The 13,049-nt window shown below is 42.6% G+C and overlaps 1 protein-coding gene across 1 annotated transcript in view; it reads right to left on the reverse strand.

Moving 5' to 3' along the window:
* GLIS3 (GLIS family zinc finger 3) overlaps window positions 1-13,049 on the reverse strand; it is a 239,075-nt gene that overhangs the window by 204,985 nt on the left and 21,041 nt on the right. The gene's annotated exons all lie outside the window — the stretch shown is intronic.

The raw sequence follows: 13,049 nt of genomic DNA on the forward strand, positions 1-13,049 counted from the left end.
CATTTTTTACAAATTAATTTATTTTTATAAACTTTTTTCCTTAATTAAAGATCAGGCTCAAAGCATTGTTCACCATAGTAAAATACCAGGTCAAAATCCTATTTTTTGCCTAAAACCCCACACAGCTTTGCATGTCTTTTTCTTTATGACCATGCTGAGTCACTTATTACACAGAAGTTGTGATAGAAGACATTACATGCCTCGAATGGCATTTGACTTGACACTTATCAACATTTTTCAACCACAGAGATATCTGTAAATGTACTCATGTACATTCTCTCTTCACAGTCAAGCTAAGAGAGACTGATATGATTACTGAGAAGACCCTGCTTGCCCTCAACACCAGGCGTGCTGTCCCATGCAGTTTGAATTACCACTTGGTAATTGCCAGCTTACTCATCCTCTTTCCCTACTTGCCATCAGAAGGCAAAATATAAGGAGAACCAAGAGGATTCTTGGAACAGTGAGGCACTTCTGTGAACAGTGTCTGGACTCACCAGGGACACACAGCCCTGAAGGACATTGCACATCTGCAGGTGTCCAGCACAGACAAGCTAGTGGTAGACAAAATAAGCTCCTTGAGTTAAACAAAGAAAGAGCTTTTTCCTTGGTTGTCTAGACTGAGAAAACATATACGTCAAACCATCTGCAGGCACTGGAAAAATCTGAAACCCACTAAAAACACTGCTACAGCTGCAAACCTTGTTTTGATGAGTTTACTCCTAATTTCTTTACCCAGAAACTCAAAAGCTGGTTTTCACAAAACTTTCTTTCCATGGTAACTCATAATCAACTGTTCATTACATATTTAAAACCTGAAGGCTGTGCAGCACTGTTGAATAGTTTTGCATAGTGTGAGAAATAGCAAAACAAACCATTTTGTTTTGTCCTTTTTTTCCAAGAGCTGCTCACTCATCAGCTGGTAATGTAAGAAAAGCAAGATCACAGTGTCCTGGCTGCACTCTGCAGACCAAGAACCCAACCAAATGTGACCACCAGTGATGCACGTTGTCCACAACAGCAGGGAGTTTGCTTAGTCTAGCTCCCTACATACAGCCACTCTCAGCAGAACCTGAACGTGAACTTGTCTCACACCTGCGCTGCACTCAGCACCCACCTCTACTTCTGTGCTTGTAAACTGAGACTGACAAAAAGTGCCAGTAAGTTTTAATTCACCTCCACTACAGTCAGACCTCAGGATCAGTCAAAGGAAGACCACTGCTGAAGGTTTTTAAAAAGATTATCAATGACATCTGCAAGCAGACAGAGCAAAGTCAAGTTCATCATTGCACGTTTTCAGTCTTACAACTTCATTTTCCTGTCTGAAAATGAAAGAAACAAGAAAAATTCACATAATTTCTATGTGCTCTTATAACCTGCAGACTCCAAGAGCAACAATTGTACAATGTGTGGTAGCAGTATGATTAATCTCTTTCTGCTGGGTGCATTGCATTTTACGCTGTTTAAAGGGAATAAATCAAGTGCATGCTTGGGCGTTGCCTTGTTGGTTTATTTTCCCCCTTAGAACACAGTGATTCCAGTCTATTTAATTGTTTTTCCTTTAGAAAATTGTCTTTCCACATATAAAGTGTCTGTTTATTTGTCTGTCTGTTTGTTTGTTTCTGGAAGATCAGAGCAAAGCAATCTGGGTCTGGAAATTTTGAGTTTAGTGGTCTGTTTCCCTCTTCCCAGGTGAGAGGCCATTAGGAAATCATTCTATTTCAGAGAAGCAAAGATAAGATGAGACAAGCAGTACCAGACTAACACAGGTATGCTCTTTTCAGTGTCCAACAACAGGAGAACAAACAGGTGAACAACACTGACTGCAGTGTTTGGTCTACACGAAGGCAGACAACAGGGAACTGAAAGTAGAGAAAAGAAAGTAAAGAAAGTAAAGCAAAACTGCATTTTCCTAGTGAAACCTGTGAACTCTGAGACACAGTGCTTCCCAGGTCTCTCCCTCAGGAAGTAAAGTTCTGCAAACCCTCTCAAGTAACCTGAACGTCCTTTTCACAGATTTGAAGCCTGGCGTTCCCTTGGGCTTTTAGCAGGACAATTAGCAGCATATTCCCTTTGTCCAACTGACCAAATTACATTGTGGTTAAGTAAACATGGGGCATGTACACTTTGTTCTCCCTCTTCCTCCCACAGGTATCCCTTCACACACTTTCAGCTCTGACACCCAAACAAATTTCAGGCATGTACACTTTGTTCTCCTTCTTCCTCCCACAAGTATCCCTTCACACACTTTCAGCTCTGACACCCAGAAAAAAAAAGTTCACTTAAAAAAAAAGCCAAACAGACTACCTTCTTGTGCAAGGAGACAACTTCAGTTATTCATACAGCAGGCGTTCCACAGTGTAACCATATCTGCTCTGTGTCTGTCTTTCTGTGGTGGTATGTAAAATGTGTTTTTAATAGAACATTGTTCCCTATTGTGACTGCTGTCATAGCAGCTCATCATCACTCTGTAAAGAAACTGGAGACCAAGGAGGGATTTGAACACTGCTTTGAAAAGTCTGAAAATACTAAAAGGTAGCAATGATGAGGAAATAAAAAGAGCACAGACTAGAAGCAAGAAGACAACCACCAAGGGATGAAAATCAAGGGTTACACTTGCCATTGCCCTCTACCTCATTTGATTTCATTGCATTTCTTAAAGGACTGTTTCCCCAAGGAAGCTTCTGACATGTACTACCAATTAGGGGAAACAACAACCTGTGTCTGTGTTGAGTTACACCTGCCATGGGCACAGATTTAGAGGTGCCAATACTTGTCAGGAATTCACCTTCCACATACAAGTGCAGGCCTAATGCAAACAATCACACTGCAAAACTTTGAATAAAACTCAACAACATATGGAAAATGTTTCTTACCGTTCATTTCAGACAAAAAAAGAAAAAGAGAGACATACTGAAGGCATATGACAGGTAATTGAGAGGTATTGCCACTGGCACTGTGCAAATATTAAGAAACTTCCATTATTTGCAGTTGTGCATTTTTTGTACGGTGAGATGTGCAGATAATCTGCAGATCCAAGATTAGCAATGACTCAGAGTATCTAGAAGAGGAATTGCCAGTGACAAAGCAGCAAAACTGGAAATCAGGGAAAGAAATTGTAATTTCCCACAAAAACTAATCATAGAATCATAAATACACCCCATGTTGAGGGGTGTTGCTTGGCTGGATTTTTTCAATATAAGGGGGAAAATCTGTCATAATGTCCTCCTGCAATACAAAAAAAGCAGTTGTTTTTTGTTTGGTGGGTTTGGGTTTTGGTGTTCATTTTCTTCTTTGCACTTTGATGATGAGACTATTATCACAAATACATAGCACTAACCAGTGGCTGCCATTCTCTGGTCACAAATTAGCTACAACATTTAATTCATGTGTATGTATGAACAAAGAAGGTTTGCATCTTGTGTTCTGAATTTGTGTTGCATTAGCTCTGAGAATAAAAATCTAGTATGAGTGCACATATTGCAATGTAAGTATAGTAAGCAGAAACACAGTAAATAATTATTCACCTGAAAAATGGATTAAAATAGTTGCTAAGGATCACAGAATCACAGAATGTGCTGGGTTGGAAGGAGCATTTAAACATCATCCAGTCCAATCTTCCTGCAGTAAGGAGAGGCTTGCCAAAGTCAGGTTGCTCAGAGCACCATCACACCTGAGCTTGAATGTGTCCAGGCATGGAACCTTCACCACCTCCCTGGACAACCTGTCCCAGTGTTCCACCAACCTTGTAGTAAATAAATCCTTCCCTTCTCTAGTTTAAAACCATTGTCCGTTGTCCTATTACTGCATGCCCTTCTAAATGGTCCCTCACCACCTTTCTTGTAGGTCAGCTTCAGGTTCTGGAAGGTTGCTGTAAGTTCTTCCTGGAGCCTTCTCTTCTCCAGGATGAACAACCCTAGCTCTCTCAGTCTGAATTCATAGGAGAGGTACTCCTGTCCTCTGATCAACTGTGAGGTCTTCCTCCAGACCTTCTCCAGCAGGTTCATGTCCCTCTTGTGTTGAGAGTCCCAGATCTGGACACAGTCTTACCAGAGCAGAGCAGCAGCATCACCTCCTTTGATGCGGCCCATGATGTGATTTGCCTTCTGGGCTGCAAGCGCGCACTGCTCGCTCATGTCGAGCTTTTTGTTCACCAGCACCTCCAATCCTTTTCTGCAGTACTGCTTTCTATCACATTCTGCTCCCCAGCCTGTACTGACAATGAGGATTGTCCTGGCCTGGGTGCAGGACCTTGCACTTGGCCTTACTGAACTCCATGTGAGGTTCACCCAGGCCAACTTTCCTAATTTGTCCATGTCCCTCTGGATGACATCCCATCCCTCCAGTACAACAAGAGCACCATTTAACTAGGTGTCACCTTCAAACTTGCCAAGGATGCACTTGATCCCACTGTCTACATCATTGATAAAGATTGAACAGCACTGGTCCCTGTAGAGACCAGAGAGGCACCATGTGTTACCCATCTCCATCTGGACTTTGAGCCATTGACCACTATCCTCTGGATGCAACTATTCAGCCAATTCCTTACCCACTGAACAATCCACCTACCAAATCCCCCTCTCTCTAACTTAGTGAGGAGGATGTCACTGGAGACCATGTCAAGGCCTTGCAGAAGTCTATTGCCCTTCCCTTGTCTACTCATAGAGACAAACACTAAAACTTATCATAGTGCATTAGGAGCAGCAATTCACTTATTTTATCACCTAAGCTTCAGTCTGCATCCCTTGCAAGCAAATATTAGGTATGAACGACTAAAACAAGTGATGATGAGCTTTTTGTTTCAACAATTCAAAACAATATTCTAAAAACATTTGCAGTTGGAAAATCAGGTGCTTTGCCAGTCCTCTATACCTTATTATTTCTTTAACAGTTTATTTTCCTGTTCTACAACAATCCATGGCTTTTAAGAAGTTCAGAGAGGACACTTAGACAAAATCCTACATAGTAATTTTCTTTTTCTTTCAAAGCTGCTATTATTCCCTAGCAAGTAACTTCTCTGTGGCACTTTGTAATCCAAACTCAATTAACTTTCTTTCAACACCATTTTGCCATATTAATTCAATAAAACATGTCCTAAGAAGAATACCATATTATGGCATTTAATTGCAATGAAAGGGGTTTTTTTTCTACACTTTCTAACAGTTCTACAGAAGTATCCACGACAGCAAACATTTTCCATTAGATTGCACAAAAGAACAGAGTTTTCTAATAAAATTTCTATGACTTCTGTTGACAAAGGCTAGAAAATAAATTGTTCCACCAATTTCATCCTGACTTTCAACTTTACCCTTTCGCAAGGAGAAACTGCTGCCATCTAAAATAAATGCCTCTCCAGGTGCACGGATTGTGTTATCTCTCTCAAGAGAAGAGATTGCTCTTAAAAATATCCAGATTAAAGAAAAAAAGTCATGTTGAAGTCAGAGAATGTTCACACAGTATTTCCTGTTACAACAGATCACAGAATGGTACAGGTTGGAAGAGATCTCCAGAAATCATCTAGACCAACCCTCTCACTAAAGGAGGTTCACTAAAGCAGGCTGAACAGGATCAGTTGCAGAGTCATGCCATTTAAAATATCTTGTCATAAGAAATGCGCCACAGTGCTCACATTGATTTATTCACTGAAATCTGAATGACATGTATCCACAACAGAACAAAAAACAACTCTCAAAATACTTAATTAGCAAACCAAATACTGGGTTTGTGTGAGCTGACAGACAATAAAATTATTATAGGATTGTAACAGCACAACTTCTGTCACTGAACAGTTCAGCTGATTCAGAAAAGAATTCCTCTGTCTGATCATCTGTTTTGTTTTGGTTTCCTTTTTATGTTTTGTGGAGAAGACAGCAGTAGTAAAAATGAACCATATTTTGTTTCAGCCTATTAATGTGACAAATGGTTAGACTAAATAGGGACAAATTTCTCTACGCAGCCCAGGGAAAACCACTTAAACCAATGATTATATCAACAGCATGGTATCTGTAGAACTCCAATGATTTTATCAACAGCATGGTATCTGTAGAAGTGACTGTCGTGGAGGGCCTGTAGGCCCAAAAGCAGGCTTGTTTATGCCTTGCCTTGCCTTGCCTGGACATGTTTTTCTGCCAGGACCCCTGGTTGTAAATAGGTTGTATAAGCCCACACACACCCAGCTCGTGTCTCCCTAGGCTAAGTCCATGTGATCCCCGTATTTAGGAAAGTCCAGGCAAGAGCTTCTGCCTATTATGGTAAGGTTTGGCTGACTGCCAGCCTGATTGGTCATTCTAGTGGCCAAAGAGGCCATTAATCTCGGCCCACAGTCAATAAATAGGGGTGCACAGGTAAACACATGCTCTGACCCTACCCGCAGCTCAGCTCAGACCCTATTGCAGCACTCAGCTCAGCTCTGACTCACCTGCACGGCTCAGACACTGCTCTGACCCTACTCGCAGATCAGCTCAGGCCCACAGGCACAGACCCTGCATAGCTCAGCCACTCAGATAGCTCAGAGCCTCAGACCCTCATGCTCTGACTCATTAGCAGCTCGCCTGCCTGCATACCTTTCTTGCAGAGCTCATTTAAGCCTGCACATATATACATATATAATGAGCCTATAGCCTCCTAAGCCAGCTGTGCACATCTACATGCCATTGTGCTATCAGGACCAGATCCTGCACTGCCTTTACCTACGGATCTCAGACTCCCAGCAGCCACGCACACTTTGCATGCCTGCTGCCTACCACTGCCTGGTAACAGCCACTGCCGCTGAGATAACCAGGAAGCAGACTCTGGATTGTCTGCACACATGGCCTGAAGCCATGAAGATCGTGCCAGAGACAGCACGATATTCTTCTCCTGCTCCTCAAGTCCTGCCAGCTGATGAGCCCTGGACACAGAATCCAGAAGAAGCCAGCAGCACCAAGGCAGAGATCACATTCCTCTCCAGGAGAACAAAGGTTAGAGAAAACCTATTTCCCCAGAAACTGGGAAGATTTATCCTCTCCCCTCAAGACGGGAAGATTCCAGCCTCAGAGTCTGCAGGCAGAGACCCTGGAGAACTGAACATTAGGCATAGGCTGTGATGCAGCCCCAGAGGGTGATTAATAATTAATAACACTTGTGAGTAAACGCTTCAATACCTCTGTAATATAAGTTACCTCTGCCGTAGAGCAGAAAGAGTTTCAGCCCGCTCTGCTGGGCAAATAGCATAAGATCCCAAACGGCATTAAGCCGTGGGGAAAACTCTCTCTGTTTATAGTTTGAATGTTTGCTAGTTAAATAACAAATTCCTGTACATATTTTATCCTAAATTGTTTTCATAACCGTGTACTGAACATTAATATACAGTGGTTGGGGGTGGTGAGAGTTCAGAATATTGAATTTAATAAGTTATATTTTTATATAAAATTATATCACCCCAATTAATTTCTCTCCTCCACCAAATAGGGGTAGGTACTGAGAATCCCCCTCTGAAACAATGACCACAGAAAACCTCAAGGAACTGAGATTTTTATCACAAGAAGCACCATTTCATCTGCTTAGAGCTACAACTGGAGAATATTACCTGGACATGTGGTTTGGTTTTTGCTTGGTTTGGTTTGGTTTAGGGGCAGGTTGACGTTTGGGATTTTTTTGTTGTTGTTGTGTTGTAGCTTGGGAGAGGAGATTGGGAGGGAGGGTTTTTGTTGTTTGGGTTTTTTTTGGTGGTGGTGGTGGTGTTTGGCTGGTTGGTTGTTTTTGTTCTTTTTTGTGGCGGTGTTTTTTGGGGTTTGGGGTTGTTTAGTTTTATCACAAGGGCTTACGTATCAGTTCTATCACAAGACTGAGGGAAAGGGCTCAGAGAAGAAAAAAGCTCATTCCCTGATCCTGCTCCAGGCTCCCCTGACTTTCATTATGTAAGATATGTCCCTTATTCTGAGAGGATCTATGAAGCTGACTTCAAACCTCTAGAAAGAATGCAGCAGATAATCAGCATCAACAGCAAACGCAGTCCTGTGACATCCAAACACTGCTACACTTCCTACCTCCCCAGCCTCTCTAAAATCACTGTCTACAAAACAGCTGAATTTCACACTGTTAAAACATGTCACTATTTGATTTGGCCCTTCAAATATAATTGTGAAATGCAGATAACAAACTTCTATAGCTGTTTACATGATCTCAGAATTTCTCCTCCTTTCTGAATAATGTAGATTTTTTTTTTCTTTTTTAAAGACAATGAACAGAAAATACTTCATTGTTTCACAAGATCAAGTATCAAAGATAAATCAGGAGATCAAAATCACACCTGGGGCCACCAGAACTAAAAATGTTTCTTTGCTGAAATGCAGAAGTAGTAGCACTTTGCCACTGAATAGGTTTCACTGGCAAAGTCATAACAATCAATAATTATGTTTACCCAACAAGTTTACCCTGAGAGAGAAAAGATTAAGAAACATACTTGCCTTTTCAGTTCATATTAATACAGTTTAAAAGGCTACACTAAGCATTTCACAGCAGTATATTTGTTATGGTACCTTAAGAGTCAATATTATATTTAATTTTTTGTTTCTTTGTTCTAGAAAGAATAATATCCCCACTTATTTATTTGATATACACACTTATACTCCACCCATTACTATGTATTATGTTTCCATTACTGTCATTGTGCCTTGCATGGCAGCAAGGCACAGAGGCTGTAGTAGCAGTTGTGCCCATCACTGGGCAAACATAAAATAAGACTCTTCACCACAAATCCAAACAGAGAAGAGAGACAAATGGTCAGAGTGAGAACAGAAAGACACAGAGCTGAAATGGGACACAATAGTGCAACAAGCTGCAGCAGCAAGTACTACAGCAGAGAACAGCATAAATTTCTGTCATACTGATGTGAATACTGAGTTTTGACAACAACATGAACTGAGCCACATTTTCACATCTGCATCTCTGCATTCCCTGCACAATGCCCCATCTGCCAACATATATTGAGCTGATATCCAAAATCTCCTGAGAAGATTATCTTAGAATCATAGAATCAACCAGGTTGGAAGAGACCTCCAAGGTCATCCACTCTAACCTAGCACCCAGCCCTACCGAGTCAACTAGACCATGGCACTAAGTGCCTCATCCAGGCTTTTCTTGAACACCTCCAGGGATAGCAACTCCACCACCTCCCTGGGCAGCCCATTCCAATGCCAATCACTCTCTCAGTGAAGAACTTCCTCTTAACATCCAGCCTATACTTCCCCCAGCACAACTTGAGACTGTGTCCCCTTGTTCTGTTGCTGGTTGCCTGGGAGAAGAGGCCAACCCCCAAGGTACTTCACTCCAACAACCAGCAATGAAGGGCATATTCCACTAATTCAAGTATAATGTTAACACACAATACCTTAGAAATACCTCACTGGTCTATGATGTAATTTACTCTGGAAGAGTACAGAAACACAGACAAAGACATTAAGGATGTTTACAAACCAATCAGAAACATGTCAGATGCATTTCAAGACAGTTTATTGTCCAAGCTAAGTTACAGTTCAAACATGCAAGCATGGACCTTTTAAAAAAGCTGTGCTCACTCCCATAGCTTCCTTGAACTCTGAAACAACACTAAATATCAAATTCAGCTTCAAAAAGACCAGCCATAAGTAAACAGAAATGCAAAAAAACTTCTTTGGCTTAGATGATTCCCATTTTTATTTACAGATGAATTGCAGAATCACAGAATCAATGTATACCTCAAGTTAGAAGGGACCCATAAAGATCCCTAAGTGCAACTCACTGCTCCTTGCAGGACTACTCTTAGAATCATGGAATGGTTTGGGACACAAGGGACCTCCAGAGGTCATCTAGCCCAACCTCTCTGCAGTTAGCAGGGACATTCTCCACTAGATCAGGTTGCCCAGAGCCTTGTTGAGACTGACCTTGAATATCTCCAGGGTTCCACTACCTCCCTGGGCAACCTGTTCCACCACCTTCATGGGTAAAGAACTTGTTCCTAACACCCAATCCAAATCTACTCTTCTCTAATTTAAAACTATTATGACACATCCTATCACTAAAGGTCATCGTAAAAAGTTCCTCTCCACCTTTCTTTGTAGGCCTCCTTCAGGTACAGGTTCGTGTTTCCCAAGGCCTTAATGATGGAGAACCCCAGCACCCACAGTCTGTCCTTGTAGGAAGGGTGTTCCAACCCTCCGACCATTTTGTAGCCCTCCTATGGACATGATCAAGCAGGTCCATGCCCTTCCACTGATGAACTCCAGGTCTTACCAGAGCAGAGTAAAGCAGCAGAATCACCTCTCTCAACCTGCTGGCCACACTTCTTTTGATACTGCCCAGGATGCAATTGGCCTCTGGGCCGCAAGTGTGCATTGCTCACTCATGTCCAGCTTCTCAAACACCAGTACTCCCTGTCCTTTTCTGTAGGGCTGCTCTCAATTTCATCATCTCCCAGTCTGTATTGACACCAAGGATTGCCCTGACCTAGGTGTAGGACCTTGCACTTTGCCTTAGCAAGCCTCATGAGATTCTCCTCAGCCCATCTCTTTCCAGCCTGTCCAGGTCTCTCTGGATGGCATCCCATCCTTCAGAATTAGCAACCACTCAGCTTGGTATCACCTGCAAATTTTCTGAGGTTGCACTTGGTCTCAATGTCTGTATCATTGTTGAAGACACTGAACAGCAGTGGTTCCAATACAGATCATGAAGGGCACCACTTGTCACATGTCTCCATTTGGACATTGAGCCATTGACCCTTTGGATACAATCATCCAACCAATTCCTTATCTGCTGGACAGTCAACCCATCAAATCCCTATCTCTCCAGCTTAGAGAGAAAGATGTTGTTATTCCAGGTTTTTACAACTGTGTGAGAATCCTGAAAGTAAATGAAACACCATTTTTTCACTTTATGTACAAAAAATAATAAAGGTCATAAAAATAGCTTGTCTTCTTGAAGTGAGGGGTAGGAGAGAGCAGCTAAAAGAAAAGAAGCAGTTGGTATGCTTCCTGTTCACTACCATCAAACAGCTCTGCAGTAGTGGGGACCAAATGAAGGAATGCATTACTGCAGTGAAGATAATGTTACAGCACTGCTGGGAAAGGCAATATAGTTCAAGAAGAACACAGTGGTAATATCTGTAAAAGGCAAATCCATCTGCTATGTTCTACATGTGCACCAGATTACTTTTCAGCCCTTTCCTAACATAAAGGCACAAAGAACACATTCCTGCTGTGTGCACATGCAGACCTGAAAATAATTTTGTGTTTGACATCAAAAAGCTGCACTTCAGGTGGATTTCTATAAGCACTGCACAAATGTAAAAGTACTTTATCCAAAATTTGCCCATGAAAACAGAAGCACAGCAATGTTAAGGTTCTTAACCATCTTCACACCAAAATACTCTTACTCCACTCAGCAAAAGATGTGGCCTCAATGCTGCTTTCAGGATCAGATAAATATGTCCAGAACGTTCATCCAGAACTGGATCTGTATTGCAAATTTCCCCCACAAAGAAGTTGCTAAATGCCTTCTTTGCCCCAGCCTTTACTCCTAAGACCAGCCCTCAGGAACCTCAGTTTCTGGAGGTAAGGGAGCTGAACTGGAGAGATGAGGACACTCCACTAGTCAGTCAGGACTTGTGCCAACTTAAAATACACAAATCCATAGGCCCTGGTGGGTTGCATCCATGAGTGCTGAGAGAGCTGGCTGATGTTGCTGAGCCTCCCTCCATCATTGCTGAAAAGTCATGGAGAACAGTAAGGTGGCAGATGACTGGAAGAAAGCCAATATCACTCCAGTCTTCAAAAAGGACAAAAAAGGAAGACCCAGACAACTACAGATGAGTCAGCCTCACCTTCATCCCTGGAAAGGTGATGGAGCAACTCACTCTGCAGGCCATCTCTAATTACATAGCAGAAAAGAGGGTTCCTATGAGTAACCAACATGGATTTTCCTGGTAGCCTTCTATGATACCATGACCAAGTGGGTAGATGAAGAGAGAGCTGTGGATGCCATACACTTTGACCTCAGCAAGGCTTTTGATACTGTCTCCCATAACATCCTCATAGAAAAGCTCAGGAGATGTGGCATAGACAGTTGGTCTGTGGGGTGGATTGAAAACTGGCTTGACAACAGAGTTCAGAGAGTTGTGATCAGTGGCACAGAGTCAAGTTAGAGGCCTGTATCAAGTGTTGTTCCCCAGGAATCAGTACTAGGTCCAGTTTTGTTCAATATCTTTATCAACGATCTGGATGAGGGCATTGAGTGTACCCTCAGCAAGTTCACTGATGATACAAAACTGGGGGGGGAGTGGCAAACAGCCCATGAGGCTGTGCTGCCATCCAGTGAGATCCAGACAGGCTGGAGAGCTGGGTGAAGGCAAACTTCATGAAGTTCAATGAGGACAAGTGCAGGGTCCTGCATCTGGGGAGGAATAACACCAGGCACCAGTACAGGTTAGGGGCTACCCTGCTGGAAAGCAGCTCCATGGAGAAAGACCTTGGAGTCCTGGTGAACAGCAAGTTCTGCATGGGCCAGCAATGTACTCTTCTGATCAAGAGAGCCAATGGCATCCTGGAGTACATCAGGAAGAGTGTGGCCAGCAGGTTCAGGGAGGTTCTTCTCCCCCTCCACTCTGCCCTGGTGAGACCACATCTGGAATATTGTGTCCAGTTTTGGGCTCCCCAATTCAAGAGAGACAGGGACCTGCTGGGAAGAGCCTAGTGGAGAGCCACAAGGATGACTGGGGGATTTAAGCATCTCCCCTATGAAGGGAGACTGAGAGATCTGGGGCTGTTTAGTCTGGAGAAGAGAAGACTGAGAGGAGATCTTATCATTGTATACAAATATCTGAGGGGTGGGTGTCAAGTGGAGGAGGCAAATTTCTTTTTCTTGGTGCACAGTAATAAGACAAGGAACAATGAATACAAACTTGAACATAGAAGGTTTCACCTCAACATGAGGAGAAACTTCTTTACAGTAAGGGTGACAGAGCACAGGAACAGACTCCCCAGAGAAGTTGTGGAGTCTCCTTCTCTGGAGACTTTCAAAACCTGCCTGGATGCATT

This window comes from Pogoniulus pusillus, chromosome Z (genome assembly GCF_015220805.1).
Source record: "Pogoniulus pusillus isolate bPogPus1 chromosome Z, bPogPus1.pri, whole genome shotgun sequence".
Taxonomy (NCBI): Eukaryota; Metazoa; Chordata; class Aves; order Piciformes; family Lybiidae; genus Pogoniulus; species Pogoniulus pusillus.